Source organism: Podarcis pityusensis, assembly GCF_964106645.2.
Source record: "Podarcis pityusensis genome assembly, chromosome: 5".
NCBI lineage: Eukaryota > Metazoa > Chordata > Lepidosauria > Squamata > Lacertidae > Podarcis > Podarcis pityusensis.
This window is the reverse complement of record NC_138032.1, coordinates 75,332,910-75,347,255: the sequence shown is the minus strand read 5'-3', so window position 1 is coordinate 75,347,255 and position 14,346 is coordinate 75,332,910. Positions and strand designations below refer to the sequence as shown.

The 14,346-nt window shown below is 44.9% G+C and overlaps 1 long non-coding RNA gene across 2 annotated transcripts; it reads right to left on the bottom strand.

The window, feature by feature from the left end:
• Nucleotides 1-1,159: 1,159 nt before the first annotated feature.
• LOC308476996 lies at nucleotides 1,160-13,031 on the bottom strand. 2 transcript variants are annotated; one of them, XR_013986326.1, is made up of 5 exons: nucleotides 12,734-13,031; nucleotides 11,144-11,185; nucleotides 5,335-5,478; nucleotides 2,497-2,651; nucleotides 1,160-1,277 (listed from the first exon to the last, which is right to left on the bottom strand). It is a non-coding gene; the product is annotated as an uncharacterized lncRNA (long non-coding RNA). The 2 variants fall into 2 exon arrangements; XR_013986327.1 differs by lacking the exons at nucleotides 1,160-1,277; nucleotides 2,497-2,651 and having other exon boundaries at nucleotides 5,252-5,478.
• Nucleotides 13,032-14,346: the final 1,315 nt, after the last annotated feature.

Sequence of the window (14,346 nt, the reverse complement as noted above, 5' to 3'; positions counted from 1 at the left end):
GTAAACAGCTTATCTGGATGAGTAAATTTCAGAGCACAGTAGGGACCCGTAATGACCACAAAAGCTGCTTATTGGGAGCATAACAAACCCAACGAATGACCGGGTGGAGAAAAAAAATATCTTTTGGTTTGGGAGGATTTAGGAGCATTCTCTCACTGTCTTCTTTGAATGCTGATGATTTTGTTTCTTGTTAGGAGAACAGCCAGTGAGTAAAGCCTAACTATAATCCCGAGTCCTTTCCCCAACACTCCAGGGTATATGAAAGAATGCATCTGCACAAAGCAGTATCTCTGTCTGTTGAGTAGACTCTTTGAGTACGCAAGGCAAACAAAAGAAAAGCATATAAATAAAGACACCATGGTTTGGGCCATGTGCAAAATTGATGATAAATTTGTTACATTGGCAATCTGAACCGTGCAGCAAGGAAAGCCGAATTCTGCATCTGGTATAAATTATGAAAATTCGGTAATCTGTCTTATTTTGTATAATGAATTCTGAACATTTCTGCAGTTTGCATCCTATGCACAATCTCTGATTTTGCCAGCTGTATGGAGGGATGAGGAGCCCTGCAGAGTGTTGACATTCTGTGCCTGACCTGAAACTCTGTTTCAGCCTCCCCTTCAACCTTCTGAGATTCCAGGAAGTATTTCCTGCACATTTTAAAGTGTATCTTCATGGCCATAGGGACTGGAAACTTGCTCCTTTTAAAAATGCTGAGATTCTCAACATGGCGTGACTTCTGTGGCTGTTTCCACATCCTGCATATTTAGCACTTCAGCAGAATATATGGTCCTTGACCATTCTATGTATCCTCACATATAGGAGAAACCAGGTCAGAGGATGTGGTTGCCAAGAAGATGAAAGCCTCTCCATTTTCTTTTCTTTGCTTATAAATAAATGCAAAAGGTAACAACTTGACTGTGTCATCCATAAGGGGAGAGGTGACATGTATGGGGAAATAATACTAAGGTTGAACAAAATGTCATGGCATGGATAGTTTTAGTTGAATGCACGAAGGGAGGGAATTTTTATTCCTCTTGCTGCTCAATTTCTAGCTGAATCAGTATAAAAATTCAGAGCCCGGGTGATGCAGATCTTTTAACAGCTACAAAAATAAATTGCCAAGCCTAATGGTTTCCATGGTGAAAGTCTTGCAGGCTGTCTAGAAAGGGCCTTTATAGAAAGCTATCATGTTATAAAAATAAACACAGATGCACATTTCCCAACATTTTCTCGACGGATCCGTCAGAAGTGGGTGTTGCCATCACTCCAAATATCTGCAAAGAGAAGATTTCTTTGTAGCAGAGCTGGGCTCCATCAGTCACCCAGTTGGTCATCATGAGCCCATCATTCCCTCTCTTTTCTAGCCGACTTAAGTAAGTTCAAACAATTGGCTAGCAGTTGTCATCCCTGACAGGTTGTGGAGGTAGGTAGCCTTATTCAAAATGGTGCAGCCTCACTTTCCCACAGCTGGTTCAGGCTGCCTCTGATGTGTTTCATCGGTTATTATTATTCGGTTGAAACTGGCTCAGGGCTGAGGGGGAAATTAATGGAAGCTTCTGTGGCTGATACCTCTTAGTTCTCCCCATCCTTACAGCACAGAGACTCCATGTTGTGCAGAACCAGCCATTTCCTCCTCAAAGCTATAGCTCTTAGGCTGGCCTGAGATGATGCTATAGGCTTGGAGAACAGCTGTAGACCTTAGATCCCAAGGTGCTGCTTGGGGCTCCTTGCCCTGGTTACCAGTAGTGCTACTGGGCAAAACATAGGAGCATCTTCTGTGACCCCCTTTATTCTGTGCAATCTCCCTTTTCTGAAGGTTACTTGTGGGACTGGGCCAAGGAGAAGCAGCAACCCCACCGTCAAAGCACTTCTATTTATTTTTTTGTGCTCACTGCTGTGAACGACAGACAGAAGTAAAAGGGCCTTGAATCATCCCAAACGTGATTCCAAAAATCAAGGTGGGAAGTATTTTCAAAGCTACTTGCCTCCCTTCCCCCCTCCCCGACTTTCTCAACATTTATCACACATTAATTAGGAAAACTGAGAAATGTAGCTGTAAGAAGAGACTGTGCTGTTGAATTCGCTAGAGGAAAACCCCCATGGCTTTTTCTTTTTGAGGCATATGCACACTACAGGCAAACGGTGTTAATAATTATTTGCTGTTGCCCGGGCGGTGGACCTTGGGAACTGTAGTTATGTAAAGGAGTGCAGCAGTCACTAGGAATTTCTAATAGAGTTTTCAACAGGCTCACTGAACTACAATTCCCAGGATTCTGTGGAGAAAGGAATGGTAATTAAACTAGTATAAAACTGACAGAAAATCCTCCCCCAACCTGGTGCCCTCCACAGTTTTTGGACTATGTGTCCCATAAGCCCCAGCAAGAATAGCCAGTGTGGTTGTGCATCATGGGAGTTGTAGTTCAAAACATCTGGAGGGCACTAGGTTGAAGAAGGCTGTTAGAGAAGCATAATACGAATAAGCAGGACTCTTACTTGGGTGCTCATTCATGAGAAGGTCTGCTTACAAGGAAGATTCCAGTTTCCCACTTGGAATCGGAACCTTTCTCAGCTTTGCTGTGGCTACAACTTTAGCAAGTCCGCTGGCTCAAGTGGAAGAGGAGCTTCATTTTAAATGTAAACCTGGGGCACTATGGGGAGTGTAGTACAAAAACGAAAACAAAAATCAATAATTTAAACAAAGAGCAAGAATTTTCAATAGGAAACCTGATTTTGTTTTGTAAAAATGCACCAGTCAGTTGTTATCATCCCACCCCCACCCCCCTAAAATCAGCATCTTTGCATGAAATATTTTCATACTCAAAATGAACAGGGCAGCCCCTGCTCTTCTGATTTCTAGCTTACCTTATGAAGCACTCATGGTATGAAATCATTGGATGTGGTTGATGTCTCCTGCTATATGAAAAACTCCCAATTTCTGGCTCATATGTTAGTGATGAAGCTAGACTTTTTATTATTCATTTGGAGTTTTAGGCTAAGGAGCTTTACCAATTAATTTCACTCATAAAGAGTCTCCCCTTTAAGCTGCTCTTGCTCGATGCAGAACTTCCATCTGCACAGAAAAAGGGTGGCACCTTATTTATTTTTTCCAGCATTTCAGAGGCGAGATTCAAGGCTAACATATTCCCAAAGGCTCCTGGTAACACAGGAAGGCTTCTCTTTGCTTGGATGGACAACCGATAATGGCTGAATGCATTGCCCAGAGGCTAAAAGTCACGTGACTCTTAATCTAGACCTTGCAGTCTATAGATTGCAATCAATGCTGAGATGTGCTGATGAAACACAGGGGGGAAAGCCTATAAAGGGAGAGGAGGTTATATGCTTCTGGGCAAAGGTAGAAGCTATTTAAATAGTTGTCGTTTTCTATAAATGAAGCACTGTGGATCTCTCTCCCCCTGCCGCCTCCTCCTTCTCCTTAATATGTATGGTTTTAAAATTAAAATTGCAAAAACTATGGAAAAGAAAGAATGCCCCCCTTACTAGAAAACCAAATAGATTGGTGCACATTTTCAAAGAGCTCTCTCTCTCTATGCTCATGTAAAAACACCAGGCAGGCCCCACAAATAACCCAGAGATGCGTTTTAAATAAAAGGACACATTCTACTCATGTAAAAACTCACTGATTCCTGGACCATCCGTGGGCCGTATTTAGAAGGCGATTGGGCCGAATCCGGCCCCCGGGCCTTAGTTTGCCTACCCATGATTTAAAGCTTACAATAGGCAGCAAAAGATCAGAGTTTGGCAGAACTCTGCAGACTTTGCAAATGTCTGGATGTGCATCCATAGTGCATTGCTTATGTGGGGCCAATTGAACTGCCTAGAATCTAGATACATCTTTTGCTGCAAACAGGAATCCACATATCCACCTCTAGAGCCGTCATTAGCTATGCACTAATTGCACACAACTACAGCTGGAGTGGGGCCTGGCTGAACATTGTGTCTCTGTTAATATCCCCTGTGCTGCCAAGAATTTTCACCATACACAACTGAAGCAAAGAAAAAACCAGACTAGCCCATCCATTAACTACTCCCTAATGGAGTTAATCAATCTTCTGCCCTATTCACTAATAATTGTGTGTGAAAATCTGAGTCTTCTAATATGCCCTGAAAGCACGGGGAGGAATCTTCTGTAAACACTTGCAGTGGCTGTTTGTAATGGTTGAGCTACTACAGATTCTGCAAGCAGGAAATCTGGGGACAGGAATAATTTTTGGCAAAAGCATTATTTGCTCCAAATTTATAGAGCCACGTGAGAAACTGAAAGGAAAAGGAGGTGCCTGGAGGCATCTGGCAGCTAGCACAACTATTGCATTGGATTTCATATTGCCCAACTATTATTCTGGCCCTTACGCCATCTAACCTCTGCTTTAAAACCTCCAAGGAAGGAAAGTCCACCACCTCTTGTGGGAATCTGTTCCACTGTTGAACAGCTCTTACTATAAAGGTAAAAGGTAAAGGGGTCCTGGACAGTTAAGTCCAGTCAAAGGCAACCATGGGGAGCGGCGCTCATCTTGTTTTCAGGCTGAGGGCGCCAGCATTTGTCCACAGACAGCTTTCTGGGTCATGTGGCCAGCATGACTAAACCGCTTCTGGTGCAATGGAACACCATGATGGAAGCCAGAGTGCACAGAAACACCGTTTACCTTCCCGCCACAGCGGTACCTATTTATCTACTTGCACTGGCGTGCTTTCGAACTGCTAGGTTGGCAGGAGCTGGGACAGAGCAATGGGAGCTCACCCCGTCACATAGATTTGAACCGCTAACCTTCTGATCAGCAAGCCTGAGAGGCTCAGTGGCTTAGACCACATCGCCACCTGCTCCCCATCTCTTACTATATCCTGTTTGGGCATATATTATTCGAAATCCCAGATTGTTCCATGAGGCTTACTCCCTAATACGTGTGCAAAGGGATTGACACGTGAATCTGTGTCATACAAAACACAAAGGTAGTGTGTTGGGGTGTGTGGCAACCTCCCTCAATAAAGATGGGAGTGAGGTAATGTGATCAGATTTGGGTGCTGGAAAATCTAGACACACCCTGTCAGTAATACTTGAGAGGTTTGATATTATCTGTATGTGGGAGCATTTTCTAATATTCAGCAGCAAGGGTCGTTAATAATTTGAAGGGGAAACCTGTGGCCTCTTATCCTTCAACCAGAGTAGCAAAGTAACAATGAAGCATTAAATAAACTGGAAGTTTATTTAAACACACTCAGTGAGGGTTATAGCTTGATGGTTACTCTAAAAAAAGCACAATACTGTGTTTAAGTCAAAACCTCTTCATGGAGGTATTTAAGAACTCCCACTTTAACCTGTTTCTGAATAAACTGATTCCGTCTGATGGCCGTCTGTCATGGATGCTTTAGTTGAGATTCCTGCATTGCATGACTCTTGAGGTCCCTTCCAACTTGGTGATTCTGTGATTCAGAGAGTCTTGTTTCTCCCATAGCCACAGCCTTGGATTAAAACAGAAATCAAACATTGCTCTGCCTCTCTCTCCAGCTTTCTGCTTTATTTCTAGGTCACATCCCTTCACTCTCAACTCTCAACTCAGGCTTTGTTCTTCTAGCTATCTCTGAGTTGAAGGAGGGGCCCCAGCCACTTGCCATCTCTCACAAAGCCTGCTTTTGTTTGTTCTCTGAATGGCCCATCACCCAGGCGATCACCTCAACACAGCCTGGTTATATTTTAACACTTCCTGGATCCAGGAGTTAAAAGGATCTTGCATACAGCCTACTTCCTCCCCCACCCCAAACTCTAAGCAATGTTATTGCTGCAAAGTACAAGGCCTGTGTTGTAACTACCTACATCAGGGGTCAGCAAACTTTCTCAGCCATGTCCCTCAGACCATGTGGTGGGCCGGACTATATATTTGGGGGGGGGGGGGTGTGAACGAATTCCTATGCCCTACAAATAACCCAGAGATGCATTTTAAATAAAAGCACATATTCTACTCATGTAAAAACACGCTGATTCCCAGACTGTCCATGGGCCAGATTGAGAAGGTGATTGGGCCGCATTCGGCCCCTGGGCCTTAGGTTGCCTACCCCTGACCTACACTTAAAAGACATGTTGAAGGTCAGGCTAGAAAACAAAAACATTGCTAATGCTACAGTGCAGAGGCATAAACGGCCAGTCTCTTCCAGTCCTTGCATCATGGCTTACGCCCATAGCAAGCTGTGAAGAAGGACTTGGTCCATGCAACACTTTTGAACAAGGAGCAATAAATAACCCTGGACCCATTTAAGCCCCATTTGCCTTATTGTTCAAATGCAGTAACAGCTGAGGATCCCATACTGTTGCCATAGTATTTAATCAGTCCTAATTTTAGTGGGAGGGTTTTATTTTATTGATTTCCAATATCTATTAAGAAGTAACAGAGGAAGCCTCATAGTTCATGCAGCGGTGGGTGGTTGCTGTGCTCAGACCCCAGCTGCGCCATACCGAATCTCCTCTTCTATGCAACAGTAAGTTCTTCCACCCAACCTTCGTACAATTTTCATGATGGATCATGGGGAGATGGTTCTGCAATAACAGCTGTTTTCACAGCTAGTGAAACAGTGCCGCACTGTACCATTCTGTAAGGCTAACAGTGTTTGTGTGTGTGTGTGGAATAGAACCGTGATTGCCACAACACTTTTCATGTTTGTCGTAAGCTGTTACTGAATTCAGGGAGCACTGCATCTCAGAAGTCTTCCACAAACCACCAGGAGTACCACTGGATGGCAGCCCCCAGTTAGAAGTGTTTCTGACAATGAGAAAAATCAGCACGCCAAATTGAATACTGTATCTCCAAATGACAGAAGCTCAATGGGCTGGTTCAAACTAATTCAGATGGAACCCGAAACAGTTGCTAAGCTTTACGTGAATGAGCTTGAAGCAGCCTCAAAGCTCATGTGCCTGCCCTCCTTCTCTGGCACAGCTGTGAGGAGATCAGAAACATCTGTTTCCATTTATGAACTAACCAGAAATTCATATAAAGGCTATTAATGGCTTAAAATGCAACAAGGTCGATTTGGCCCCCCAGCCCATTTCCAGGGGCTTTTGCACATTGCTGTACACACCCGAGAGGGGGCAGGGATGGCTTTGCCTGATCCACATTACAAGCACTACTTTCTAGAAAAAAGGGTGCCAGAACTCACCATGAATGCCTCTCTTGTTCTCTTATAATGGCAATGGTGCCCACCTAAGAGATGCTGGGTCTGGGTTCCGGCGAGTTCTGGCTGAAAAAAAGCCCTGCACATCACCTATTAGATTTTCCCATGCCTGCAATGCCCTGAACTCATTCATGAAGTTGTCGTCTACACGTACACCATGACATCTTAAGTGTACACATGTCAGCACAACTGCAAAGCGAGTGTAGCTTACATTTTTTTAATTGGAGGGAAGCTGGTTTGAGAGAAAACACATCAAACAGCAGCCTTTCTCAAGAAACGACCAGATACGAATTGTAGATACTGCTACAATCTGCAGTGGTGGGGGCCCAGTGGAGCCAGAGAAAAGAGTAGGGTATACACAGCCTAAGCTTGAACTTGGGTTAGTAAACTAAGGTTAGTGAAGAAGCCAGGCACATACACCATGGATCGATCCTGGCTGGTTTGAACTAACCATACCTTAATCAGAGCATTGATGGATAATTCTGGTGAGTAAAAGCAGAGGCGACAGCTTCCAATCTTCCCTTAGGCCATGTGAGGGAAAGGCCTTATCCACATTTCCTCTTTTAAAAAAATACTTTTATTAAGATACAGTCGTACCTCAGAAGTCAAACACCTTGTGAGACAAACATTTTGGTTCCCGAATGCAGCAAACCTGGAAGTGTTTGTTCTGGTTTGTGAACGTTCTTTGGAATCTGAATGTCCGACACAGCTTCCGCGGCTTCTGATTGGCTGCAGGACCATGCCTTGGTTCCCAAACGTTTTGGAAGTTGAATAGCCTTCCAGAACAGATTCTATTCAACTTCTGAGGTATGACTGTATTAAGATGGGGAGCGGGGTTTTACAAGGTACATACACCATCTCTATTTTCACATCATAAAGTCCTTTCTACACATCAGTGATATTCAATGTGAGACTTTGATTTTGTATACGGTATAAGGGCAGGGGAGGGGGAGTGGGGAAGGAGGGGAGGTGGGTAATAAAACTTTCATTCTTTTGCATAGTGTGTGTGTGAGGTTTTGTGTCAGTGTCACGTGGGTAGGTTCCCTTTCTATTCCTTTACTGTATTAGTTTTCATTGGTATTGAGAGAGGTTTGGGGGTCTGGGGTCTGGGCCTGGTTGGTTAGCTTCCGCTGACTGCAGCGAGGCTTGTTTGCATGCGTGTGGAGGGAGAGGTTTTTGGGTCAAGTGAGTCATATCAGTTTGGATGCTGTTGGTGGGTTCTTGTTGTTGTCTTGTAGGGCTGTGTGTATAATAATGGGGAGCAATACCAGGGCGAAGGTGTCCTCTTTTATTTGTCCCTGTCCACACTTCCTGTTGTCCCGTTGCTTTCACCTGGGGGAAACTGCTGTTTAGCACTCAGTTGGAGCAAACGATCATTCCAGATTTCCCCTGGATTGCAGTTTGTTCCAATGTACCGCCAAAGAGTGGGGTTTTCCCTAGGAAAGGAGTGGGGCAAGACGAAAGCTGCTCAAAGCCATGCCTAGAAAGTGCAGGTCAAGTGGGAAAATGGCCCAGGCACGGCATGAGTGAAAGTGTGGCAGAGCCCATAGAGAGAGGGGTAAAGGTAAAGGGACCCCTGACCGTTAAGTCCAGTCATGAACGACTCTGGGGTTGTGGCGCTCATCTCACTTTACTGGCAAAGGGAGCCGACTTTTGTCCGCAGACAGATTCCGGGTCATATGGCCAGCATGACGAAGCCACAGGCGCAAGACGTTTTATGTTGTGTTTTTCATCAGACGCAATTTGATCCCCACAAGTCCCTTGAAAAATATGTGTGTGTGCACCTACTGCAAAAGGCTGCTCACCACAGCCATATATTTGTAAATGAGCTTTTTGAAACAATTCCCACATTGAAAAGCAGAACTCAACTCAAATTGTGTTTCCTGTTCTTAAGTTCTATTTTGTGTGTGTGTGCCTATTGATTCTGCTCTCTCTGATCTGCAGAAGCCACCCAGCAGATGGATTTTTTAATGAGTTCACAAACATTAGAGCATTGTTCTTTTGAAAGCCGCCTGTACCTTGCCAATATTAATAATAATCCAAGAGCCCAGCCCTAAGAGGCTTCTGCAACATTGTTATTCTCCCTTCACTTCTCTGAGCAGCTCCAGGGCTGCAGAGCTTATCCAGGTCTGGTTTCCTTTGGAAGGAGGTGGCATGAGGCATACAGTATTGGGGTTTTGTAATATTTGCATTTATTTACAAGTCTACAGACAGTGCATCAGTGAAGACAGGGTTTAAACATGCCAACAAGTAGCCCAGAATCCACTGCTTGCACACCAGGTCTCACCCAGCACCCAAAGTTCTTTTTTACAGAGTCAAAATTCAGCAGCGGCTGGGACAAGCATGGGTGATCGTTGCTTCACTTGTCCCAGCCACAGCCTGGCTCCTGAGCTGCTGGGCAGAGGTTGGGGTGGGGTGCTCAGAGGCACCCAGCGACAGCAGGGGGGCGGCCCCCCTCAATATTGGGGAAGCTTAAGCCCCCTCAGCTCCATATACCTGGCGCTGCTGGTGTGTACATTGAAAGCTGTAGGTCATAGAGCTACAATTCTCAAAGTTTCCTGTGCATAAATATGGACCATTAAACCATGTTGAGGATTGTAACTCTATGAGAGGGATAGGGGTCTCCTAACAATTCTCAGCACCCTTGACCTACATCTCCCAGAATTCTTTGGGGGAAGCCATGACTATCTGAAGTGGTATCACAGACTGTTTTAAATGTATTGTGCGAATGTGGCCTAGCAATAAAAAACCCCTTTTTTCCCCTTTAAAAAAAAATAGTAGCCCTTTGGATATATTCTGTAGGAGTCCCCCGCCCCCCTCAGATTGTTCTCCCTTCTAATTTCACTGAAAGAACCACTTTTTACAGCAGACACTGAGCTGCAAAATTTGGGGGCATGTCTCTTAACAGTTTGGGGAAGGGGTGAAAAGTTGAATCAATCCCACACCTTCCAATCTTATTAGAGCAATGCATTAGATTTTGGTGGCCTTTTGAGCAAATGGATGGATTCACACTCCCCCCCCTCCCATTTTCCACCCCCGCAGCTGTGCAGTCTAAAGTTATCTTGTTTTCTCATTTATAAGTGTTGTTAAAGGAAGCTCCCAGGAGATGATGCACTGTACTGAACATGAAAGCTTTTGCTGAACTGAATTTGCCGGGAAGAGGAATCTCAGTAGCTAGGCTCCTTATACGCTGCAGCGTTGGGCAAAATGATCAAGGTGGATCTAGAGAGTTCATATGCACGGCTGCCTTTTTTCTGCAGCCGTGGTGGCTGCGCGATGTGCCCGAAAGCCACCACTTCTGTGTCCTGCTCCTCGCTAATGAGGGTTGCGCTTGGAAATTGCCAGATAGCGGTGGAGCAAGAGGATTGGCAGGGCCTTGAATTGGAGCAGGGAGCTCTTGGACCTTCTGCAGAAAATGGAAAGCTGGGATGGGTCCAAGGCTTTGGTCGGTGGTTCTTGAAGGAGACTAGACTCAGAGCTGGGAGAGAAGGGTTCAAAGCATGTTCGGAAGTGGATCTACAGTTCTGCTACTCTTAGGTTGCCTCTCTGCAGGGCTTGCTGGGGCAGGGGTGAGCTCTACATCATGCTGTTCCAGTGAAGGAATCACACCTGTGCAGATCTTACCAGAAGTTACTTTATTGGTGAAAGTGTTGCAAGCTACATCAACTCAGTAGGCACCATCCTTTCCCTCAAGCTTCCAAATGCCTCCAGCTTTGGTGCTTCTTCACCACCTATACGCATACCTTCCCCACATATTCTTCTTTCCTTTTTCCACTGCAGGCCAGGTCTGTTTTCTCCCACTGCCTGGCTCTCCTACCAATAAGCGGCTCAGGTGTGAACCTGGCTCACCATGGTGTCCACTAGTGATGGGAGAGAATGTTCCTGGATTAATTGTTCAAAGGTGGCGCTGCCTTGGACGAAAAAATGATACACTCAAAGAAGCCTGTGTATGCCATATACATACCTGGAACTGTTTTGATCAAACAGGTGTTGTTGTAGTTAGGATCTGGGGGGCAAAATAGGTGTAAATAGAATGGCTAAGCTGACCTTGCTCATCAGCTTGGTGCCACTGAAGAGAAGGCCCTGCTCTGTCACATTTTAGACACCTAGGCTTGCTTTGGCCCCAAGAGACAGCTGGCCTTTCTATGTCACTGTTCACAATGAAGTTGCCTTTGGCTGAGGCAGGTCCGGCTGGTCCAGCTGCCCAGCTCACCAGACACAAGGCCATCTTCTCCCTAGAACAAGGGTAGGGAACTGGGTCCAGCCAGAAGACTAGACTCAGAACTAGCCGACCCCCTGTGGACCATTTTTGACAGATAGGCACAGCCACCCAATTGTCAGTCATCTGGGACTGTATGACATGAGGTGACATGAAGCTTAAGGCCCATACGCAGGCACACGTCTACCTCCATTCTTAGCAAAGTCATCCCACAGTGCTAAGATCAAAGATAGGCCTCAACAGCTAGTAAACTAGCCAATTAGAATTTCCTGTTATAAAGGAGAAAGCCATGGTGTGGACCTGGTACAATCTGTAATAGAGGGAGGCAGGTACCCATATTATTTTGGAACCACGAGGCACCCCAGTGATCATACCATCTTATGCAACAACAGCACTGCACCATGTGATGGATGCTCCAGCATCAGAAACAGACACTACCTTTTCAGGCTGTTCCCTGTGGAGTGACTCTTGAGTGCTCTCCCAGCCTACAGTTTTGGCAGCTGGCCCTGGACTGTCTCCACTCTCCCATCAACATGAAATGAATCAGCTTCCCCCTTTCCCACCTCCTCCTTGCACAGCCCTGTCCTCTTTTTTATGTTTAACTGTTAAAAGGCACAATACCTATTTCCCCCCTGTCCAATGAGTCCTGAATTTTGCAACTAACACCAGAATATTCTTCTTCAGACTTTTTTTTTACCTTCTTGCCTCACAGAGTATTTTCCTGGCCTCCAAAACTTTGTTAGAACACATATTAAATTCTGAACTACTGAAAATTATAGCATTTGGGGGGGTGCGTTTCTGTGACACACACAGAATAAATACACAGATTTAAGTATCATGAAATGTAAAAAGTAAGTGCGTACATTCTAAATCATATCCACAACCTAAGGCATATGAAATGATTCCATGAGATATATCATCTGTCATTCTTATCAGAAAGATTCCCATTGTCCTGCAGGGAAGTACAATAATTACGAGATCTGTCTTTGCCTGAGAGATCTTGATGATGATACTACCATAAGGCCCAAGGTTATCATTCTTCCTGCAAGGATGACAGACATGGTTTTCCTCCCTATTTTATCTGCACAACAACCTTGTGAGGTAGGTTAGGCTGAAAAAGAATGATTTGCCCAAGCCTAGGACTGTCACTCACTTTGCTATAGCATACTGTTGAGTCAGTGATTGAGCTTTACACTTTGATAAGCCACTGTGTGGTTTTATAAATGTATGTAGGCAAGGCTCCACCCTCTGCCCACACCCTTGCTGTAAATGCACCATAGAGCACTGAATCAGGAGTCTCAACATCAAGTATCCTATAAGACAGAGGTAACTAACCTGTAAATTTCCAGATGTTTTTGGACTCCCAGCTCCCATCAGCTTCAACCAACATCTTTGCCATCCCTGATGATATAGGACACCATTTTTTCCTGCCTGAAGTTTTTTTGTTTGCTAGCTTTTAACTGAACTTATCAATACAGGGCTCTGAGACAGAACACCTGGGCACCATCTCTGGGCACTGCAAGCTCAAACTCACCCTCTGCAAGCTTTTTCACCTGAAAGGGGGGGGAAATAAAAATTCCCCCTGCCACTGCCAATGAACAACCAGCAGCTTGAGCAGACTGGCAGTTCTGAGCCCAGATAATGAGCAGAAGGAAAAGAGTGGAGAACATTTCTCCATCTGCCCTTCCTCTAGCCACCTCATACCCTGCCAAGGTTGAGTTTGGCTCCTTTTTAAAAAACAAAAATAAAAATTGGAAACTCTGTAGCTTGAGCAATAGTTAGGCACTCAAAGGCTTTAGCTGAAATGTAGATAGTTGCCATAGCAATGCATACAGTGATGACAATTCTGGGCTTTATGGGATTGGTCAGGCATGATTGCTGTTGAACAGTGCTGTGGGCTCCTTATATTACAAATGAGAGCATCATAGGAACCCCTGGGGTTTGAAGCATATAGAAGGGAGTTGTTAAGGCATTCTAAAGAAGCTTCACTATGGCTCCAGCTGAACATTTTCCATGTGTCTGTTCCAAGCCCTCCATATATGTGTGTGGTGTCTGTTTTCCTTCTCCTGTGACACACTTGAAAGCTACAAACATAGGGGTGGGCTTGGAGAGCCAGAGCATTCTGCCTGAGGAAAGGAAGAGCTGAGAGAAAGGAAACTGGGCTATGATCATTACAAAAATGTAGATTTAGAAATATCCAACTAAGTAAACACTCGGCATTCTCCTGGGTTTTACAACCAAACCAGCAGGAAGGATGAGGGAAGCTTTGGGGATTCTTGCTTCGGGTGCTGCTTTCCATTTGAGCTCCCCAGCAGAAGACAACCCCAAGATGAGTTTTGGCATTTGACAAGCAGGCAAAAAACTGCTCCCATCTTGCTTTCCTGCCTCTTCTTCAGCTCTTCTTGCTTGCACCCCTCTTTCAGGGTTCCTCCCTTCCAGCCTTCCAGCATGCCCATCTCCATCTACCCTCCAGGGTCCCATTTCCAGTTTGTTTATTTTTCTAGATCAGTAATTCCCAAACTGCACCCAGCCAGCCAAGGACCACTTGAAAATTGCTGAGGTTCTCAGCGGACCACCTAAGAGTCATCTACACTTCCACTTTCTAGGCATGGGTCTGAGCGGTTTTGCCTTTGCTGCTGCTCCACTGCTTTCCCCTGGAAAACCCACCCTTGAGTGCTAAATCAGGACAAAATCTGCAGAAAACCTTCCTATTTGTTCTAGTAAAGTGCTAAACCTTGGGTTTTCCCAGCAGGCAAAGGGAATTATGGATGAGCCCTTAAAGACTTTTTTGCCTGTTTGTGCTAATTCTAATCAGCTATCGCAGTATGAATTTTTTCATTTATTCTTGTTGCTTCTTTTCTTTCTTACACTGTATTGCATTTCATTGCATTACAATTTGAATTCCATAGACTACATATTGCCAACATTCTTCACAGACATGCTGTGGA